This window comes from Mytilus galloprovincialis, chromosome 7, assembly GCF_965363235.1.
Source record: "Mytilus galloprovincialis chromosome 7, xbMytGall1.hap1.1, whole genome shotgun sequence".
Taxonomy (NCBI): domain Eukaryota; kingdom Metazoa; phylum Mollusca; class Bivalvia; order Mytilida; family Mytilidae; genus Mytilus; species Mytilus galloprovincialis.
The window spans coordinates 77,898,137-77,913,463 of NC_134844.1; the positions used below are offsets into that span (position 1 = coordinate 77,898,137).

General features: G+C 32.7%; 1 long non-coding RNA gene across 1 annotated transcript in view; it reads left to right on the top strand.

Moving 5' to 3' along the window:
• Window positions 1-8,073, top strand: part of LOC143083719 (uncharacterized) — a 30,855-nt gene extending 22,782 nt beyond the window's left edge. The window contains exons 2-4 of the long non-coding RNA XR_012980855.1: window positions 1,782-1,902; window positions 4,347-4,496; window positions 6,446-8,073. This is a non-coding gene — a long non-coding RNA (uncharacterized LOC143083719). The remainder of the gene's footprint in view (window positions 1-1,781; window positions 1,903-4,346; window positions 4,497-6,445) is intronic.
• Window positions 8,074-15,327: the final 7,254 nt, after the last annotated feature.

Here is a 15,327-nt window from a genome sequence, read left to right on the forward strand (position 1 = left end):
AGCACATCATATAATGACGTTTCGACATCATATAATGACGTTTCGACATCATATAATGAAGTTAATCGAACCACATGATATAAGATTACAAGCACATAATATAATGACACAACCACATCATATAAAGATGTTTGCACATAATATAAGGGAAAATGCACATCATATAAGGATGTTTGCACATTATATAAGTATATTTGCACATCATACAAGTACATTTGCACATAATATAAGTATAAGTGCACATAATATAAGGATAGTTGTACATCATACAAGAATGTTTGCACATCATATAAGTATGTTTGCACATCATATAAGAACATTTGCACATCATATGAGTATGTATGCACATCATATGAGTATTTATGCACATCATATAAGTATATTTGCACATCATATAGAGATGGTTGGACATCATATATAGATACTTGCACATAATATAAGCATATTTGCACGTCATATAAAGGTGTTTGCACATCATACAATGACAAGTGCACATCATGTAAAGGTAAATGCACATCATATAATGACAAGTGCACATCATATAAAGGTAAATGCACATCATATAATGAAAATGGTCATAACAAGACAGTTTTGGCGTTCCATAAGGAACATACAATGATACATTGTGATCCTTATTTCAATGGAAATCATATTCCAGAATACTTTATCTATTTTGAATGTATATCACGGAGAGACTTCTATTTCGTAATAATTGCAGATCATTTTTGAAGAGAGAGTGTTTAGCCGTCTGCACTTTAAAAAGCTGAGCCTTGGATAAAGTATTTGAGAGGTCCATGTTGGTGGCGCAATGGACTAAATGTTTGTTCCTATCCAATTTATTTCATTTTCCCAAAGCAATTCAAATTTCCTCGATTTACATTCCGGACGACATCTATTAAAAGACTAACATATTGCATTTATTGTAGTTCTGTATATGCAAAAGCTGAATCCCAAATGATGTTAAGCATCAAACAATCAATCAAACAGCTTAACAATGATCTCCATAAATTGTAATTCATAACCAGTGTCGTCGGGTCTCAAAGAACGTTCCTTTTTTCCATTAAATGTTTTCAAACATGTGGGTTTTTTTTTCTGAAAAGTGTGCACATATTTGTTTTTACATATAAGCATATACATTTTTTACATTTAAAGGATAGTTTTAGACTTGACATTTGAAAACTTACTGGAATTGTTATGTTTGGTAGTGGTGTCAATCCTACATTTTTTTAAAGATAAATAAAGAAAGATTTTTTCTGAAATCTTTAATACTTAAGATTGATCCTTGGTATATGAAACATTGATCAAATCATTTCAAAAAGGATATTTATTTTATATGAATCAAAGATACAAATTCCTGTTTTAGTTAAGTTTTAGTTGATGCTAAATTTTACTGTACAACTTAGTTATTGAGTTAGATAGATTATTTTTTAAACAGATAATTGAAATCAAGTTCTGTTTTGTTTTCTAAGAGATATATTGTTACTTCATTTACCTATTCACGATCATTTCAAGAAATGTTAATATATTCTTTAAATCAAACTTCTCAAACGTAACTTTGTTTCAAAAAAGTGCTAGTACATTAATTATTGTTCAACGATGAATATTCAATTGCTGGTATGTCACATAGTGATTGTCAATTATTAATCCAGAGACAAAATAACACAGCTAACAGGAAATCTTTTGCGCATCAATATTGTTAGTTGTTAATTTTAGTATAAAATATGACAACCATGAACATTTTCAAAGCTCACTGTAACTTATCAAAACTTATTATATTTCAGAATTTTTGCTATAGTCCGGAGAGAGAAGACAAAGGAAAAAGTATGAGATCAACAAACTTCGTGATTTACGCAATAATATGTCTCTGGCTTTGTCTTAATGTTTGTTTAGGACAAAGTGAAGGTAAGTGCTTAAGGGTGTTGGCTACTCTGTGTAAAAATAAAAAGCTTTTTAAAAGACTGTTATGAGTTGATAGTATATAAAGAAAGAAACTAAAAAATAAAAAATGGATGGTCCGTGTTCTTGTTTTCGAAATATGAGCCATTGAAAAATTGGCGGGAAATAATTCTCTCTAGATTTTTCATACATTTAACATTGGCACCTTTTTTGTTTTGTTTTATGAAACAAGAGTGGACACACTGAAATGTCTCGCCTTCTTCACTAATCATTAATATTATGTTGATAGTCCTAAGTATAAAGCGTTATTACAACTGTCACATAAACTTAACATTAAACAAGATAGTTAAACAAAGACCAATGAACCATGAAAATGAGGTCAAGGTCAGATGAACCATGCCAGGCAGACATGTACAGCTAACAATGCTTCCATACAACAAATATAGTTGACCTATTACTTATAGTTTAAGAAAAATAGGCCAAAACACAAAAACTTAACACTGTCCAATGAACCGTGCAATTGAGGTCATGGTAAAAAAAACCTGTGGGACTGACATATAGATCATAATATATTTTCATACACCAAATATAGTTGACCTTTGGCATATAATATTAGATAGAAAGATCAAAACTTAAAAACTTAACTTTGACCACTGAACCATGAAAATGAGGTCAAGGTCAGATGACATCTGCCCGCTAGACATGTACACCTTACAATCATTTCATACAAAAAATATAGTAGACCTATTGCATAAAGTATGAGAAAAACAGACCAAAACATAAAAACTTAACCATAACCACTGAACCATGAAAATGAGGTCAAGGTCAGAAGCCACCTGCCAGTTGGACATGTACACCTTCCAGTCCTTCCATACACCAAATATACTAGCCCTATTGCTTATAGTATCTGAGATATGGACTTGACCGCCAAAACTTAACCTTGTTCACTGATCCATGAAATGAGGTCGAGGTCAAGTGAAAACTGTCTGACGGGTATGAGGACCTTGCAAGGTACGCACATACCAAATATAGTTATCGTATTACTTATAATAAGAGAGAATTCAACGTTACAAAAATTCTGAACTTTTTTTTCAAGTGGTCACTGAACCATGAAAATGAGTTCAAGGACATTGGACATGTGACTGACGGAAACTTCGTAACATGAGGCATCTATAAACAAAATATGAAGCATCCAGGTCTTCCACCTTCTAAAATATATAGCTTTTAAGAGGTGAGCTAACACCGCCGCCGTAGCCGCCGCCGCCGGATCACTATCCCTATGTTGAGCTTTCTGCAACAAAAGTTGCAGGCTCGACAAAAATAACAATGAAATACTATAAATTATGGCTTTTTAAACTTTATGTTAGACAATTATAAAAAGAAACATAGGGGTTAGTGGGCAATTTGTTTTAATGGCAATACATGGATAACACCAGAAGATTCCAAAAATATGACAAAAATTCACAAAATAGAGGAGTAAACATTCTCCAATTGGAAACCCAGAAAAAACTTCAGAGGCCAGCTGAAGCCGAGTTTTTTTCCTGCACTGAAGATCGATTTGTGGACTTTAACTGTTGTCTGCTCTTTGGTCGGGGTGTTATTTCTTTAACTCATCCATTATTTCTATTGTCAATTATGTTCAGTTATTATAATAGATGATCTATATAAAAAAGAAGATTAGGTATGAATGTGAATGCAACAACTCTGCAAATGAGGCCAAATGACACAGCAATTGACAACTATTGGTCACCGTACGGCCTTCAATAACGAGGAAAACCCATACCGTAAAATCCGTTATAAAAGGCCACGAAATCACTAATATAAAACTAACGTCCTAATGTATTTATAAAACAATGAACCAATGAAAAAATGTATTACAAAACAAACAACATCCACCGAGTTACAGGCTTCTGATTTGGGACAGGCAATACGGCGGGATTATGCCAATTAAAAGACAATCAGTTCTTGTAACATGCACGAGGAGACAAGGTTAAATGTGTTTAATTTTAAAACCATGCAGCAAGATTCGATCACATGACTTACTGTAACATATCAAGGTTGCTGTTTGGAACGCGTAGATCGATAAGGCGGAGACAAGTCAAGAAAACAATGAACATAGACAGTCTATAAAGTAGGCGCGCTGCTATACTGCATGTATCACCTTCCATGCAAATCACATACGATCAAAATGTCAATGTCGGAAATAGAACATTATCGCGAAACCTTGCAGATTTACGATGATATTGATAAATACGAATCTAAAACCAATAAAAGCATGTTATTATGGTCGACACCGATACTAAACAAGTTACATAGTGTCGAATTTAGTCGTTCTTCCTCATAATTCTGTTTGAGTAGTTGTTTAGTGTATAAAAGGCACACCTTTAAGACATTACAAAATACAAAAAGGCATCTTCAGTATTTGTATGTATTGTTTATTGTACATTTAGGGACCGAGATCATATATAAACTGAATCTTCAGAAAGAGAAAGCTTTGGCATTTTTGTGGCATCGGGAATTATTTACTACAGACTGTGATGGAGATTGCAAAGCGAAGCTGTATGAGGAACCAGAAGAAACATAAGAAATTTAATTAATATGTAAGTTTATAATTTATATCAAAACAAGATATCTTGAAATATTAAGGCGTTCAATGAAGCAGTTTAGGCAAAGTTGACTTTCGATGAATTTGGCTATTTATTTTAGGTATATTTGACATATACCTCTATAACGGTTTCGGTACTTAAACATCCTCGGATTTCAAATGTTTGGATTTAAGCGTTCCTGATGAAGGTAATACCAGAAAAGCGCTTCGGAGGCATACAATTTTAAATGTGTTGTTAAATGCTTTAACCGTACATAAACAGCAAATACAGTCAATGTTACATAAAAGTTGTTGTATTATCTTTTTCATGCCTATATAGATATAGGAAGATGTGGTGTGATAGCCAATGAGACAGACAACTCTCTATTCAAATAACAATTTATAAAAGTAAACCATTATAGGTCAATGAACGGTCCACAACACGGAGCCTTGGCTCACACCGAACAACAAGCTTTAATGAGCCCCAAAATTAATAATGTAAAACCATTCAAACGGGATGCAAGGTTTACGAACAAAATTGAAAGTAAATTTTGAAACCAAATTTGAAAATTTTATAGATCAAGTCTCCCCAACCACATACCGGTGACTCAATGTCTGCTTGTTATGTTGATAAATTTTAAAATTAAGACAGTAAACATTTCCTAGTTTTTGATAACTTGAAATGTGATTGATTGTATATTGTTCAGTCACTTGTATAACTTCCTAAACAAAACAACAAAATAAAAACCCAAACAATGGACACATATTTACAAAGTATACCGTCATCTATGTATCAGCTTCAGTTCTAACATAGGTGAATCAATGTGTGTTTCCTATGCAACAGTCATATCAACCTATTCTTGTGATAAATAGGCTGATAAAAGAGGTCGAAATATACCAGAGGGACAGTCAAACTCATCAATTGAAAATAAACTGATAAAGTTTACATATAAGATTAAGAACTTAATACAAAGGACATGTATTAACTATCAGTCGTCTATGAGAATATGCTTTTTAAAGCAAATATTTTTTGTATACTACAATTTTGAGTTTTTGCCTCTGATTTTAGGTATAAACTCCTAGGTTTTAAATACGTATCGTTATTAATGAATGTAATACTGCTGAAGGTATAATGCAATTTCTATCCAAGAATGATCGATATGATTAAAAGTAAAACAGGGACGACAGTAGTTTATAATAATCTTCTAACTATACATGTTATAGACAATATGGTAATGCAATATGTGTATGCACGAAATGTAACCACCACTGAAAATCCAACATTAACACATCTTGGAATTAGAATATCAGACTACAAATAGAAAGAAATCATTTTAAACTTTTGTATTACTAAAACTAGCCTCCCACATTTAAAACATATTTTTTTTGTAATTAAAATGCGTACAATTTATCTGGATGCTACACAGTTATGTGAAGTAAAAGTTTATACCCATCAATTCAATGTATGCATTTTTATATTTTATTCACAGATAATAGTACTAGACAACGATTAAGTTATTTGTTCAAGGTACAAATTGCAATTTCGTTTCACTCAAAATGAAAAAAAAATCAAATTAAAAACACAGAAAAGAAAAAAAGAAAAGAATAAAGAAAAAAAAGGATCACGCGACATCTCTTCCGATACATGCGTAGATCTTTTTTTTTTTGTTTGTTTTTTAGTAAGTAAATGAGAAACAAAAGACATACAAGGAATATTCAAACTCATCAATTGAAAACAAACTGAAAATGCCATCGTAAGAAGAAAACATGAAACAGAACAATCAACAACACTACATGGGACGCTAAAGGCTGAGCACAAATAAACTCACTTATACACAGAGTAAATATTGCATCGATAGATCACTACACAACATTACATCAGCAACATGGTCGCAAATGTGTTTTAAATTCCAACAACGTATTGAGCATTTTTTGTAACCATTGTTTTATCTGTTTTAATTGTAGGACAAAGATACAACCAAAATAGTTATCCATATCACATATAACCTTAGAAGCTAACTGCACAGAAATAAGATAACGACAAAAAAAAAAGAAGATAAACACGTTCATAATAGGGATTTATCAGCTAGCCATTGCACATATCTTTTTATTTACTTGTCAATTTTATTAATATATCGTTTGCTTGTGTCATCTACGAGTGTTTGCTTGTCTTTATAGTATTATTTTTAGTTTTTGTAGTTTACTTTTCTTTAGATGTATACTCTCCCCCTTGAAATGTTAAAATATTGTAAATGTATTTTTTTTTGGGTTAAAATACTGTTAAAGTTTATTTTGAATACGATACCATACTTTACTTTTCAAATATTGCTTTTTATTCAAACTTGTTTAGAAACTTGAAAAAAAGATATGAAAATTTTTATTAAACGAAAATAATTTAGTACCGCATAATTTCCGAAGAATTTAAATGATTGTTTAACTAATTTATATTAAAATAGGTTAACGTTGCACGACACCTTCATCACAATATAGATACACTCATTTTTTTTTAAATATAATGTGGTCGATATTACAAATCAGACATTTAAAGTAAAAAAAACAAAACTACAGTACATTGGAAAAAATAAAGTAGTAGATCGAACTTTTATGGTGTCTTATAAACTGATTACATCTTAAAAAATATTCAGAAATGTAATTTTTTTAAATTGGACGCTTAGAAAAGATTCGGTTGCTTTTTACTATTGAGTCGGGTTGTTGTCTCTTTGCCACATTCCCCTTTTTTCTTAACTTTTAACAGCATACGAAAACTTTAAATATCACAAGGATATGATAGAAAGCACATTAAGTGTTGTCAATTCAAAATATGCATTTTTATTGAGTCACTAATCACAAGTAGGTAACATTACTAGTACCAGATGGATATGCCCTGAATATTTTCAAAAATAAACATTCTACAATGATTTATTTTTTAGTTGGTAGTTATTTACTTTCTTTAATCTTACTAATTTTTAAAGTTTGATTTATTCATTTTCATTTAGTGTAATCTATGACTGCATGTATTTTTGTGTGGTAATTTTTTTGTGTTGCTTGTCCCGATTGTATTTTTTGTAAACGTTTATATCTTTTTCCCTGTAATTCGACATATAAAATCAATCTTGAAACTACATAGTACATAGTGTTGGTAGCACATTTTTATGTAACGATAGCTCATAATGATTATAGAATAAACATGTAAATACATGATGAAAGTCAGTACATTTATAGCCAAAAATTAAAAACAAAAAAACAAAAAAACAAAAAAAAAAACAAACAAAAGGACCGATTATCTGTAATTTTTTAATGATTCCATAAAGGATCATCTGCGATAAGTGTTTTTCAATTAATATATTTTTTTACAAAAAATAATGACAACTAAATATGGTGTGCTGTTAACATTTTAATACATTATAACTTCAATAAAGACTTTAGATAAAAAGAGAACTAAAGTTGCTGCTTAGTACCTTTATCAGATATTGGAAGTTTTAAATTTTATACATTTTTAATGCATGTTTATTTCTATGTATATATATTATTTTTTAACTTCTCTGTATTCTTTGTACTTGTATGGTTTTATGAGAATAAACTATCTATTCAAATCTATCTGAACATACTTTTCAAACTTTTTGAAATGAATTGTTAAAATACCAAAGTACACCTAGCTTGAAACCTGAAACATGCAGTAGTATCTATGAACACTGTGAACATGATAATGATAATGCAGGAATGAGAAATAAAACTTTATTCAAACTCTGAGATTACTGGTATATGCTCTTTTCGACTTCTGATTGATTTGAAATTGTGCAAACACAAATGATATAAAATTTTCCATTTTCAGATATATTATTTAATCCATTCAGGGACTAATAAATCCCAAGATAAGATGACACATTCATGTCTTTGAAAGTTGTTATGTCCACACATTCAGGAGTCAGACATCTATCTTGAGAAGGTTTTTCCTCTTTTGTATTAATTTTTTATGATTTAAATTCATCTGTTTGATTTAAATCCAGATATTTTCATGAATTATAGGCAGTTCTGAAAAATAATCATACGTAATTAAGTTTTTCATCTTTTTAGTTAAACCACAGAACAATTATCTATTTTGATCAGCTATAAATTTAGACAGGAGATGCTATTTTTTTTTTCTTCTTAAATTCCTGAAATAATAAAACATGCAAAGTTGCTTAAATTGAATATGACCACGATTTTTAATGAATTTTACAGTTATTCACTTTCCTGGCAAGTATTAATATTTGCAATACTGGTTTATTTTACAATTCATTATATATTAAATGTTATAAAAATTCAAAAAGTGAAATTTAAATATAATATAAGGAAAAGCAACCACAAACATACTTCAAAAATATATTCTTTGTAACAAAAGAGTAATAAGTCAAGAAATTGAAGAGAAACAACTTTAATATTGAATACAGCTTGATTTTAGCTACTTACTAATTAAATATTAATTTGATTGTACTGTATTTGGCTTCTTTGTAGTTTTTACAGTTACTTTTAAATTGGAACATGACAAAAGAAGTGTGAAAGTTGTCTTCCTCATCAACAGCTTAAAATAAAAAAGCAGTACACATTTAAATAAACTGATGAATTTTGTCTGTCAGATATACATTTAAAATCATACGCACATGTAGTTCATATCTTCTTCCAAGAAAAAAAACATACCAGTTGTAAATTCATACTCAAACAGGCACATTTTAATATATATTCATTTAACTAATTATCCATCAAATGATTATATTGTAAAATTGTAACTATAGTTAGAATATTTTTCAACTTGCACTTAAATAACATAATTAAGGCAGGCATGATAGCAATTTCAACAGAGAAAAGACATAGTAGAAAATATCAATATTAACAGATGTGGTTTGATTCCCAATAAGGCTTCCTTCCTTCAACAATAACAAAAACCCATACCACAAAGCAAGCTATCGAGGGTCGTTGCTTAATCATGATAATGAAATGTTAAACATACCAAATAGGGAAATTCATAGCCTTTAAACAACTTTGAAAACAAATGTGATTTACAGCAACAAACAAACACTGAATGACAGGCTCAAGACTGGTATAGTATAGGCTCTTACACTGTACATCTCTGGCATCTATTATGAGCAGGTATATTTTTTCATGGTTTACAACAATAAGAAGGTATGTTGGCCAATGAGACCAGGCGACAAACATACAAGTTAGCATATATGAAATATCCGTTACTGACGGACTTTCGTTAATGAACTAATGATCCCTGGACCCATACCACATAGAAAGTTTTTGGATATTTTAACAATAGGCCCCCAATTGACACGACCAATGATTCTGGGACTTTCTGCCTGTTGAAAAACAAAAAGTTTAAAGTCATAGTTACCAGGTATGATCTTGATGTTACTTGTTTATTTCAATCCTCTTCAATCTTATTGTCACTGCTCCAGTGCTGGATAAACTGTCATACCCGTAGTTTTCCCGTTTCAACTGTTCAACTTTCAAGATAGATGATTTTTTTTCTGTTTGGAAATGACTTCCCGGTTATTGTCTTAGGCGAGAACCCTTGGGTAAGGGTGATGCACATTTTGCTACCCAATAAGAAGGGACGTGAGAACGTGCCAGGAACAAAGTTACATAAATAAATCTGTTATCAAGTCAATCGGATCCATCTTCTTTTGTGGTTGGCAGATGAGGGAACAAATCATTTTAGAAAACATAAATCAAGTAAGAAGAAACAAATCAATACCAGCTGATTCGAAGAAAATAATTTTTGAAGTCTAATTGTATAGGTGATGGAATGTTTTTATTTATATGACCACTGTTCTGCCTTGGGCGCAGAGAGTTTAACCATGTATATGTAGATCATTTATTCTATAAACACATTCAATGCGTCAGGAGCTGACAGATCATGAAGCCAAATACTTTTGCTAAAAATCTACAATATAAAAAAACAAAAACTCATAACTAACAAGTAAACTACCAACTGTCGTTATAAAATACCAAAATCTATTATTGAAAACACTCAGATCAATGAAAAATACAGTTCACAAAAAGGGGGAAAATAGACCTTCACTGACTTGACTAGATTTGTACAAAAATAGTTGTCTTCATAAAATTACATATGACTTAGAAATATACCAAATAATACTGTTTTCGGATACAAATAAAACATTACAAAGTTCAATAACACCAATAGGCCAGTCATGACGGTGCAAGCTAACTTCACACATAAGAACAATGTCACTATCAGTCAAGTTTCTGCACTCTTGTTTCCATTTGTTTCGCATTTGTAAAGTAGGCAAATATTGAGTTCGCCAACGTTTCCAGAATGAGTTTGCAAGTTGTTGAACGCATCTCCATTGAGATTTTAACAAATTTTTATCGCAAAAGTCCTCTATTGAAAAAGATCCTACAGTATGCTTACTTTTCAATGTGAGTAAAGTTGAAGGAGTAAGCGGGAATGAATTGTCAGGATCCATATCTATCGGTACCAGGGGTCTTGCGTTCATAATAGATGTACTTCGGCCATAAACTTTGTTAATACTTCATGTGTTAATTGTTTCGTTTCCATAAAGAGGCTGTTTAGATTATTTCTCGCTATCTTAATCATACGCTCCCAGCTGCCACCCACCAGGTGTGAAGAGTGAGGTGAGTTGAAAATCCAAATTATGTTCTTGTCACTGAGATAGTTTTTTATTGGTATATCTCCAATATTTATAAAGTTAACATTAAGTTCACTTAGTGCCCCAACAAATTTTGTTCCACAATGAGATCTTATAATTTTTACCTCGCCTCTTAAGGCACAAAACCTACGTAATGCATTGATAAAACATTCAGACGATATTTCCTCTATCACTTCAATGTGTACAGCCCTAACCACAAGACAAGTGAACATTATAGCCCAACGTTTACTTTGTGTCTGACCTCCACGAGGTCTACTGGTAGTAATAGTCCAAGGACCAAATACGTCAATTCCAACATATCAAAATGGAGGTGCTGAATCGAATCGGTTAAATGGCAAGTCAGCCATTTTCGGAAATTCTTCTTTTCCACGTAGTTTACGACATTTTATGCGTTTATGAATTACAGATGAAATGAGACCTTTTCCTCCTATCAACCAATATCCTGCGGACCGCAAAGCTCCTTCAGTAAGATGGCGTCCTTGATGCGCTACTTTTTCATGAAAATGTCTCACTAGTAATGTTGCAATATGATGCTTAAGTATAATAAGTGGCTTCATTTCATTGGGAAATATGTTTGCATTGCTCAAACGACTCCCTTAATGGAATAAACCATTTTCGTCAATAAATAGGTCTAACTGCAAAATTTTACTGTTTGTTCATCAGCGCACTATATTCAATGTTGAAAACTTCTCTATGAACAGTGCATATAACTAAATTGTGTGCATCTTGAAGTGAACCAGTTTTACTAAAATACTGTCTATTAGTTTGCTTTATAATAAAACATCTGATAGTTTGTATTGCTGAAACTAAAGTTTTCCGCTAAGAAAAACGTTCAAATCTTTGAGAGCCAATAGCGAGTTTAGTTACAAGTGTTTTTGCCACACGGACTTCTTGGTCTTTTTCTAGTAAAATAAGAGGGAACGCATCTCCTTCATTTTCGCTATTTATAGCTTTATACTTACAAAGGAACTGAGTGGGACCTATAAGCCACTGACTTTGATAAAGTTTTTCTTGACGAATAGCACGAGAAGCATCATCGGCTAGAGTTTGTAAGGTAGGTTCGTAAGACCGTCGTTCTAGTTCTGTGGATCTCCTGATTCTGTCGACACGATTTCCAACATACAGATAAAATCGTTTAGTTCCGTTGTGTATTTATCCTAATACAACCTTGCTGTCGGTAAAAAAATGCACTTGTTCAAATTCTGTTTTCATTTCTTCGCAAATAGTTTCATACAGTTCGACTGCCAGAACTGCAGCGCACAATTCCAAACGGGGTATGGTGTGTCCGTGTTTAAGAGCCACTTTAGCTTTTCCTAGTACAAATCCAAGATGTGTTGTTCCATCCTTATCAGTAGTTCGTATGTAGGCAACTACTGCCACAGCTTTTTCAAATGCATCAGAAAATATACAGAGGTCCTTGTAGAGCGTCCAGTCGGAACTGAAGTTTCTACGTATCTCCACTTGTTGAAGAAGTTTAAGTGAATCTTTCCAAGATTGCCATTTCGACTGAAATTGCGGAGATAATGGTTCGTGCCATTCAGATGATTCTTTCATAGATTCACAAAGAATTAGTTATCAGGCAATGGTTACTGGTGCTGCAACCTAATGGATTGTACAGTCCATTGATAACTGAAAGAACACCACGTCTAGTTTATGTTTTATTGTCTAATGATACTTTAAATGTAAAGTTATCCGATTGGAGATTTCAACTGACCACAAGACTATGCTGAACAGGAAGACAATCGTCACTAAAGTCAAGATTTTTCAAATATTTAGATAAATCGTCTGCCAGAACTTCATTCGAATTTGAAGATATTTTATGCAGACGGTATGATTGTTGTCAAAAAGACATGTTGTTTTTAATAGGTTTTTTACGCAATCTTATATCAAAGGCTCTTGCTCGATTAAGAGCTTGTAGACGATTATTTGGTAGTAGCGCACGTGATTCCTTGAAGCGAAGTGCAGCAGTTCAGTTTTGATTTTCATCTTGTTGTATTTGATCTCGCATTAGGCGCATGCACTTTTTGTCGACATTTGACATGCCTTGGCGGTTACTGTTAGGCTCAAGGATGAATAATGACGTAACTAACTTTTCTGAAATATGAATACTATTGTCACATGGTACAAATATTCATGGCCTCCTATCTTGTTGTACTAAAGTTTTCATAGCATTGACAGTGCTACAGTAATGCACTCCATCTAGACAAGTCTCGCCTACAATAACCCATCCAATCTTAAGCTTCTGAGCAAATGGTTTGTATGACTTCTTTACTTTTGTTCCAGTATGTAATGAGCTTCCACAGCATCTCTACCTATAAGGAGTAAAATTTCAGCATCCTTATCAAGGTGCGGTATCAAGTGTGCAATAGATTGCAAATGAGGATGAGCTTGAGCAATTTCATTTGCCGGAAGTTCTTGTCTATTATTTGGTATTGAGTCACACTCAATTAAAGTTGGGAGATCTATGCAATAATTGTCATTAAGCGATTCAATAATGAAACCCTTTGTTCTCCTACCGGTCGTAGTAAACTGACCACTACAACTTGCAAGTGAATATTATTCGGGTTCAGTATTCACCTCAAAATAGTGTAATTACTCTGTACTTGCTAATGAACAGTTGCTTTGTTCGTCTATTATTGCATAAGTATGGATTGGCTGTTTATCCATTGTTGTATGTCTTACACTAACTAACACAATTTTAGCACATGATTTTCCTGCAAATGTATTTCCTAAAAAATTGTTTCATTTCGAGTTAACAGAACTCTCCACGCCTTGACTGTTGTTTGGTTTCTGGCCTCCATCCTGACTTGCGTAAATGTGCATAGCCGCTATGTGATCAGTACTTTTGCAGTCGGAAAATAAAACGTCCTTGTCACAATTGCAAAAAATGTATCTCTTAACGCAAACTTTTAAAGCACAATCCATTTTTCTTCAGTAGAGCTCTCCTATCTACAATACTCATGTGTCTAAAAACACGGAACTCATCCAATAAGTGATCGCTATTAAGTATGACGCAACGCATTTTAGAGTTTTCGTTGACGTGTGGTTCATGTTTGTCTTGTGAAGCATTTGTCTTTTAAACAGAAAATTGTCGTGTCTTAAATAGTTTGTCTTCGTTCTTGGGGGCAACATATGTAACGCTTTCAAATATAACTCCAGGATCATTTATAGTTGAAGCCATGTCATTGATGAAGTCACACAAGTATGTGAATGGTGGATATATAACCCGAATGTATTTGTTTGTATGTTACTGCTCTATCTCGCCATTTATTTTGCAGGTAAATAGGAAGTTTGACCATTTTTCGGATTCACACCGACCGATTTGTCGAAATATGCTAGTAGTGCTGCATATTCTTGTTTTTCTTTAACTGAACGTATTTCCGATAATACATCTGAAAGTTTAAACATTTTTTTCTTATCTTTGTATCTCATCTTTGGAAAAGCCTGTATTTTTTTTCTGCAGGGCACTTTCGATCATTTCTGGGCAACCATAACGTAGAACTAATCTGTTCCAAGCACGTGATAAGGCAAAAGGTGGATTTCCTGAATTGTAAATTTTGATGCTGTTAATTTGTCTTGATGAGTCAGGTCCTAGAGCCATTTGATCATGAGGTCAATTTCTTCAGCAGGACTCGCGTCGATTTCTGACATTACACATTCAAAGGTGTCTTTCTATGATAAATAATTCTCTTGACGATCATCATATTTCAAAAGTTTAGTTATTATTAAGTCTCTTTTCATCAAAAATTTGAAAAGGTCATGGCCATAATTTAGACTTTATTAATGTTCTGTTATTGTTTTATTATGTTTTAACATTGTTCAATTACAGATGGGTGCGGTCCAAACCTTGACGAAAGTTAACTTAAAGCAGACTTGTTGACTGCTTTCTAAGTTAACTTGAGAATTTTTAAGCAGTCAAGCAAGTTAACTTCGTCGTTGGTGGACCAGACCTACGGTCTGCTATTTTATGACTGCTGTAGACCTATCGATAGGTCTGCTCCAGACCTGACCTGTGAACAAGTCTGCTTTCAACCAGTCCTGATGACAGGTCTGCCCCAGACCAGACTTGTAGACAAGTCTGCTTTTGACCAGTCCTGAGGACAGGTTTGCCTCAGACCAGACCTGTGGACAGGTCTGTCCCTGACCAGACCTGAGGACAGGTCTGCTTCTGAC